The 8,324-nt window shown below is 47.0% G+C and overlaps 1 protein-coding gene across 1 annotated transcript in view; it reads right to left on the bottom strand.

Moving 5' to 3' along the window:
- The window catches only part of TAB3 (TGF-beta activated kinase 1 (MAP3K7) binding protein 3), a 48,359-nt gene extending 44,849 nt beyond the window's left edge, over window positions 1–3,510 (bottom strand). Inside the window, exon 1 of the mRNA XM_037512562.2 lies at window positions 3,469–3,510. The gene's annotated coding sequence lies outside the window, so the exon portion shown is untranslated. The remainder of the gene's footprint in view (window positions 1–3,468) is intronic.
- Between the last annotated feature and the right edge of the window lie 4,814 nt (window positions 3,511–8,324).

Raw genomic sequence — 8,324 nt, 5'->3', positions numbered from 1 at the left:
GACAAGACCTGCTCAGGAGAGAAGAATGAAGCATGAGAAGGCAGCCAAAGGAGAGAGGGAAAAGTGGGGGTGGGGGGGCAGCTGAAAATGACTAGGGACCAAGGCTTGCTCCTGCAGCAGATGAGCTTTTACAAAACACTTGTGAGGGAAGGAAAAGAAAAAGAGAAACTATGGCAAGGGTCTTGACATCGTCTCTCTGGCTCTGACTATTCTCAACCTTTTCAAGAAAGAATGATCAGGTAGATTAAGGGGTTGAGCAGGGTTCCTCTAGACCTAGAGCACAGGAATCCACACTTAGAGGAGTTTCGTTGCTCTCCTAGTCAGCCTCCACCCAAAGATTCAGTCAAGTGATAAGGAAAGTTCCAGATAATGGCAAGAACGTCAGAAAGGAAGGAAAGGAAGAAGAGAAATTTGAAACAGGAGGGAAGTGGGATGTTGGAGAGTCGAACACGTAATAGAACTGCCAATAAATTGAACTATAATAAATGTGCCAAAATATTTAGGATTAATTCTCTTTGACAGTTCCAAGTATTTCATCAAGTTCATTTCACTTTTAAACAAATGAGTATTTGTGGCCAGAGTAATAAATTGAGGTTTATTATGCAGAAGGTATGAAAATGAACTTCCACATATAGAAGGCAATTTCCTGGTGCCTTTTCTTTATAAAGTGGCAGCATAACTCATTTCAGAAAGACTTTTACTTTGTGAGCACTCAGTTACATTATCATTTGTCGATTTTTTCACCCGAAGAGCCCAACATGAGTAATTACCTTCACAAACAGGGAAGTATATTTAACTCTTTCTTGGGAGTATAACAAAAATGAAAAACTTTCTCATTTGAATCAAGGATTGCCCATGAAGACCCCAAAGTATTATTAAAGCAAAGCTCCAAACTCCATAGAACATATGTATACACAGGTACATCGTGAGAAGCAAGGACTTCTCTGTCCTGGGCTTCTAATGTCCATGCTTCCATGAGACACGGCTACTTAACTGAAGGCCTCCAACAAGTTACTTCTTAAAAGATGGAGTAGCAAATTCCGGATTCTATGACATTTTTAGAACTTCCTGGCAGATATAATTAATTCAACAGGTAAACCTAACCAAAGGATATGCTGAAGGACAGATGCCAGACATCTGGCTCTTTTGAAAAAATTTCAGCAGCTACTCTTTCAGTGGAACACTCTTAAACAGAGATAATGGCCAGGGTGGCAAGCTCAGCAGCACATAAAAGATACAAGAGCAGAGACGAAAGAACAACAAAAGTGACGACGGCCATGCACTGGCAAAATGTTCCTACCGTTGCACTGACATCTCAGATAATGTCTGAGAACCTATCAAGTCTTTCAGTTCCTAACCCCATAATAGTGCCGTATTTTCTGCAAACCACGAACTAGATCTAAAACCTTCGTACTAAATCAAAGAGGAGAAAAACAGCATCAGTCATCAAGTCCTCCAAGAGGAGTTGGTAGGTGGGTAGTGGGTGTGTGTATACCTCCAAGCTACGAGAAAGCAAAATCAAACCCCTATAGTTTTATTTTAGTAATATAATTTGAAAACCTATCCAGGACCTGAATAACCTAAATATTTGATCTTTGAAGTATTTTGGACATGCTGAAACTGAAGAAAAGTTACTGAAAACAGCTGACAGGTCACTACCGGAAACCTTACAAATCAGCAGAGACTTCTGCTAAAATATTACCTCTAGCTAGTTTATGGACATATCTGAAATGGGGGGGGGAACCCTCCCAACGACACAGAAAACTTTCAACATTACCAGCAGAATTAATTTTGGTAACAAAAATTTCCATTTTCATGTAATGTATTTATCAGTCAGCACATACTACTTATGCAGAGTATAACAGTACATATTCTAGAATCAGACACATGAGTTTGAGTTCTTGCTCTCCAATTTACCATCTATGTCACCTCCTCAGTAAAGTCACACTGAACAATAGTGGAGGTTTAGTGTCGTTATCTGCAGAACAGGGATAATATTATCTTTAGCAAAGGGCAGCTATAAGGATTAAATACAACCGTACACAACCCACCAAAGCCAGTGCCTGAAAATACACAATGTTCAGATCCCTTTGAGCCAACGCGAACCACACAGAGTTTAAATCTATTACTGAGAAGACTATGTCAATAAATATGTATTACAAAATTCAGGGTGACAGAACACTGATTACTATGTTCTATCAACTGTAAAGATGAAAATCACACATTTAATATTTACCTTCACTTAAGTCTAACATTTTCTGTGAGCCAGTTGTAGGCAAAGAGCGGGTCGTGCCTAAAGTTGAAAAACTTGGTATCACACAGTGATTAACGTTATTTATGTGTATAGGCTTGTATTCCCCCAGTGTTCATAAAAAGACACCATCATAAAACTTGCCATGGGCTATGTCCTTTATAATACTGTGAGAAATTAAACTCTCCTCTCAAAAGCCCTTTCTTGAGCGAAATATTTCTTTCTTTTTACAAATGTTCTTGTATACTACTGCAAAAACATTTGCAAAGCAAAGAAGAAAAGTAAACTCCCTTATCTTCCAAAATGAAAAAGTGTGCAAAGGAAGCCAAGTTTGTCAAATTGCTCTTTCCTATTCATCCCTGTTGTTTCACAAACCAGAAGTAAATACATCACACGCCTAAATTACTGTGATTGACAAACGTCAACGCAGAACACATGGAGTTAACAAGCCCCGTCTGGACCAAAGGTGACAAGTTTTGTGAAGCATTTAAATAAACTGACATTTCGGTAAGGACAGAAATGCTTTATATTTTAACACATCAACAGGATGAACTTTTGACTTTCTGTGCAGCTTACTTTCCACCTTGTTCCCCATCCCATCCCCCCAAATCCTGCTTTTATGCACTTTAATGAGCTGGCATACAGGACTTAACTATAGAACTCCAGCTGGAAATGACTGTAATCTGCTGTCGGACCTCAGGGGATTACTGCGTGATCCTTAAACGCACGTCGACCAGGTTTTCACCCGACTCCACACCTGCCAATAATCATTTGCAAAGAAACCTCCTCTGGAGCAATTCCTACTATTACTACTGATCCCCACGACTCTCAACAAGCCCCAACCTTGGTGCAACCAGTCCTCATCCCCGCGAAGCCTTGCTGAGTTTTGAAGCCCGAACACCCAGGTAACCTCCTGGCAACGTCCAGGGTCCGGCAAGGACAGCCACCTCTCCGTCTGGGGGGCGAAGAGCAATCCAGGCCCCCGGCCACTCCCTCTCTCCTCGGCCTCCCGGGCGTCAGGGTGCGGACGCGCCAGGCCCTGCGCAAACCTCCCGCAGCCCCGCAGTTCCCGGTCCGCCGCAGCCCCGGGACGAGCAGAGGCGCCAGCACAGCCGCGGTCGCGCACACGCCCACCGCCCCGGGCACGGAGTCACCGGACCACCCCGGGCCGCCCCCGACGCCCAGGGCAGGTGCCGGGCCTCCTCGCGGACACTCACCCGGCAGCCGCTGCTCGCGGTTCTCCGCCGTCGCCGTCTCGCCCTCTTGCCTGCAGCCTGTTCCCGCGGGGGTCCGGGCCGGCGCCGCTTCCCCGCCCGACCCCCCCCCTCGGGTGCGCGCCGTGCGGGGGCGGGATCCGGTGAGCGCCGCCGCCGCCCCTTCCCTCCCTCCTCCCTCAGGGCGTCCCTCCCACGGAGACCCGCCTTGTATTTCCTGGATCGGTCGCGGCGAAAGCTTGGCAAGCAAACCGCCCGCTTTAGGGCTCCCGTCGGGCGCCGTCGCTCGCCAGGCACAAAGATGGCGTGGCCGGGCACTGGCGAAGGCGATCTCGCGAGGCTTCCCGCACAGCGCTGGCAGGGTGGCAGGGTGGCAGGTGGCAGGGTGGCGGGCGCGGCGGGGTGGCGGGGCGGCGGGGAGACGGGGCGACGGGCGGGAAAGCTGGTCAGTTAGGGTAGCCTGGGCAGTAACTTCGGAGCATACGCGCCCCTTAGACCGGAACTGGGCAGCACTGTTCCACAGCAAGTTACTGCGGCTGCGCGCGGGCGGCCGTGACGCATGCCCAGAACAGTCCCTGCAGTAGTATCCAGTTCGTGTTTTACCTGTTTCCCCTAAAGGCGCGGAGCTGGGAAAGAAGAGGGAGGAGGGACGTGAAGGAACCCCGGGAAAAAGGCTGGGCTGGGCGGAGCGGCGAAGTGGGAGGTGCCCGCTGCAGCTTGACCCTGCTTCGAGATCCCGAATGGCCGACACGCTTAGGTGTCCCCCGGAGTCCTCCAGCCCTTTTCTTTTCCCCGCCCTCCCTGTCACCGAGTATTCTTTGAACGGTCTCGGTTGCTCTTCATCCTGTTGGGGATTCGCGCTTTTTATTGACAACGGCTGTGAGCCCAGAGCTGGCCTCGCAGCTGGCAGCCACAGCCCGTTTTCTCACGTCACCATCTAACTTTCTCTTTCATTTTGACGCTACTTGAGCCTTCCAAATTCTGTTTTATTTTTCCTCGCTCATTCATGTATTCATTCATTCAAACGTGTGCTGAGTTTCTTATGTGCCAGGTACTGAGAAATCACCAAGGTGCTCTGACCTGAGGGAGCTGTTGGCCAGGGATGGAGATAGATGAGAAAAAAAAAAAAAAAACAATGACGACAGTTCAGCACAGTAAATTCTATGATAGAAATGAGGACAGAGAGGAGCGACAGATATTGGGGGTAAAGTGTCATTAAACACATCAAGACAAAATTTTTGAACGGACTCAGAAACATCGAATTTAGTTCGTTGAATCAGTCAGGGTGATGTCACGAAACCACCTCAACTATTTTAACAGATTTTCATATAAAAATTGATAAATTAGATAATTGAAAAAGCATGAAGCAAATTCTTAATACATCACTAAGTAGTAAGCAGGAAACACCTACTATGCTTGGAGCCAGGGGGATCAAGAGAAAAACTTGGAATTACTACAATTCAGACCTGGAGATCCCAGCAGCATCTTCTGGTTCTGGTGTCTCTTGAGAGGGACTCAAAACTGCCTGCAAGTGTGCAGAGACTGCAAACTGGATCCAACTGTTGCTGTGGGAAGGAGCTGCCACTGTCCTGAGAACTTCCAATCACCCTCCAGACTGGGGATGAGAATGAGACAGAGTAGAGCTGAACTTAACCACCTCCTGAAGCAGAACAGCTCCAGGAAGGAGAGGTGCTCCTTCCAGAAGCTGGATGTAATCAGAAAGGGGGCCGTTCACTCCTGCCCCACAGCCCGTATAATGGGAACCACCACATCAAAACATGCCTAGAAAACCTGCTTCAAGTTCAGGGTTTTATAGGAAACACAGCTGCCCCCAAGCGACTCAAACTCATGACTGAGAAATGAATGTGTTTTGTAGTATGGCACTGAGACTTTAGTTTATTACATGGCAGAACTGGACTAATAACAGCAGCTCTGTCCCATAAAGTGAGCAGGAGTTAGTGTCCCTCTAGCTTCTTGATCCATCATCACTAGAGTGCTGTCCTAGAATGGTCCAGAATGGCTCAGCACCACCTTACTTTCCAGTCTTCAGGAAACGGAAGACCTGCCCGTTTCCTTAAGAGCAAGACATACAAGTTGTTAAGATCACTTGTGTTCACAACCCATTGGTTTAATCACATTACTGTACTTGTTAGTGAGACTGGGAAATGTCTTATTCTAAGGAGTCTTGTACCTAGCTAAAACTTATACGACTTTAGGAAAAAAGGCTGTGGTGGTTGGGTGTGTGTGTGGGGGGGGGGGTCAATCAGCAGTCCTGTAAAATAATCAAAACTCAGAACTAGATTAAAGTTCTTTTTTTTAAAGGTTTATTTATGCATACAAGAACCGGGGTGCAGGCCAGAGGTGCTGGGGAATGAGAGGATTCACCAGAGACAGTGGGGAGCAGAACAGGCAGATCTACTGAAATACATTGCTGAGGGGAGCAGAGGGCGAGACAGGAGAGGTCTGCGCCATGTGGGTTGTCTACCTGGCCAGAGATCGAACTCGCGTTGCAGTAGCGAACTCGAGCTACAGTTGCTGCAGATTAGCCCTTGTGCCACCAGGGAGGCCCCTGGACTTAAAGTTCTATCTTTTCTTTCCTCTCTTCCAGTTGGGTCTTGCCACCGGTGAGGAGCTTATCCTGCCTTTTGTTCCCTAGGCTTCTACTTCTCCCGTTTGGCTAACCACCATTTCTTCAGGGATGCAGAGGATGGAAATGGAAATAGGCAAAGTTATTGCTTTACAAGTACAGTCATAAAAAGTCATGTCTTCTCTGGACATGACAGAAGGCTAAAATCAGCTGTTTCTCTCTTGATATATTTTAGGGGTTCTTCTTAGGTACCCACTGGGAAGTTTGATAGCACATCATAGGACACAAGTGTGCCCTTTTCTGTGTCTGGCCTCTACTCAGCCCTGGCCTCCTACTTTTCTATGCTACTGTAAGTCCTCTCTTGCTTGTCCAAGCCTTCTATGTCCTATGTCCATGCCTTCTACGTGTGACTGGCATCCAAATGCTGGCTCATTTGTGGGGAAAGCCTGTTCTTCAGCACTCACCCCACCACACAGTTCTTTGATATTTATTCAATTTGTTCTAACTTTTCAGCCCTTGCCTCTTGTGGAATACCACAACTTCTTACTGTCAGGATTCCATACCCATTGGCAGGGCACAAGCCTTCTGTGATAGTCACTTGCCCTGTGGGAAACTCACATATCCTTGCCCTGTTAAACAACAGACAAACCGCCTTGTTGCTGCTCCAGAGAGCTTCCTGCCTTCAGAGTTCTTCTGGCAAGAGGCAGACAGCGATGTCTATGCTGCTCCCAGTCTCCAAACTCAAGGCTCCATGGCCAGCTGTCCCTAAAATTCTCTCTCTAGTTGGCACTATGGAGAGCTGCAGTTCACTAGCCCAGGAAGTGGCTGGAGGCAACACATCTTAAAGACGGACACTCCTCACTCAGGTCTCCCAGGCCCCCTCCCCTTGACTTTGAATTCCCCAATAAGAAAAATCTCTAACACTCCCGGGAAGATGGAAACTAATAAAAATCTCTCTTCTAATCTTCTCTTATTTCAGCTGAAGGAAGTGTTTGAGTGATAGTGGTAGAACCAGTTTTACTGCCTCTTGGTGAGCCTTTAGGGATGGGCCTAGAAGCTCTTTAGAATGTGATAAAATTTAGCATGTATTCTCTTCAGTTGTATCAGACATATCTCAGGTGCCGTTTTTTATATCTCACCTGTTTTTTTACAGATTTATTTTTATTTATTTATGCATACAAGAACTGGGGTACACCAGGGAGGCCCCAGGAAAGGTAATTTTTTAAAACATTTATTTATACAAGAACTTGGGTACAGGTCAGAAGGGCAGGAGGGTGAGAGAATTCACCAGAGACAGAGCAGGGAGCAGAACAGGCAGACAGAACGAAGACACTGCTGAGGGGAGCAGCTGGTGAGGCAGGAGAGGTCTGCCACGCCATGTGGGTTTCTCCCTGGCCAGCCAGGAATCAAACCCGCGCTGCAGAGGCTGCATACAGCTTCACAGTGCTGCACTTAACCCGCTGCGCCACCGGGGAGGCCCAGGAAAGGTAAATTATTAATAAGAGTATGAATCAGGGGCCTCCCTGGTGGTGCAAGGGGTTAAGTCTTAGCACTATCAAGCTATCACCAGCCACTGCAGCATGAGTTCTATCCCTGGCCAGGTAGGTGACCCACATATAGTACAGCAGACCTCTCCTGTCTTTCCCACTGCTTCCCTGAGCAGTGTATTTCAGTGGATCTGCCTGTTCTGCTTCTCACTCTTGTGAATCCTCTCCCCCTGACCCTCCGCACCTCTGGTCTACACCCCAGTTCTTGTATGCATAAATAAATGAAAGAAAATCTTTTTTAAAAAGTATGAATCAGTTCTGGAAAGAATGAATTGCTAAAACAGTCACATTCCCCATGTGGAAGGAATCCAAAGTAATCAATTTGCCCAAGTAGCTGACCGGGCGTCCTACAGAAATGGTGCCATACTGGAACTCAGTGTGGATTTGAGCAGTTGATGGGTTGGCCAGTAGTAATTAGTTAACTCTTGATGGGAGGGAGCCCATATCACATCTGAAGGGCAAGTTGGGTCCCAGAGACAGGATCCCTCGCTCCCCCTTGGGAACTCTGTTGATTGCTTGTTGCCAGGCAATTTGCATTTAGATCCCAGCTATTTTACAGGCATTACCTGGAACCAAGGCTGATGTGATATTACAGTCCTCCGATGAGGGGAGGAGGTCCCATGAGAAGTTGAATTTGGTGCGACCATCCCTCAGGAGAAGGGCAGAACCTTGTTTCTTATTTGCTTTTCCTTTTTTTAAGAATTATTCTTTTATTTTAAGATTTT

This window comes from Talpa occidentalis, unplaced genomic scaffold (assembly GCF_014898055.3).
Source record: "Talpa occidentalis isolate TD23 unplaced genomic scaffold, MPIMG_talOcc4v2.1 talOcc4.15, whole genome shotgun sequence".
Taxonomy (NCBI): domain Eukaryota; kingdom Metazoa; phylum Chordata; class Mammalia; order Eulipotyphla; family Talpidae; genus Talpa; species Talpa occidentalis.
The sequence above is the reverse complement of the archived record's forward strand: the minus strand, read 5'-3'. Positions and strand labels throughout refer to the sequence as shown.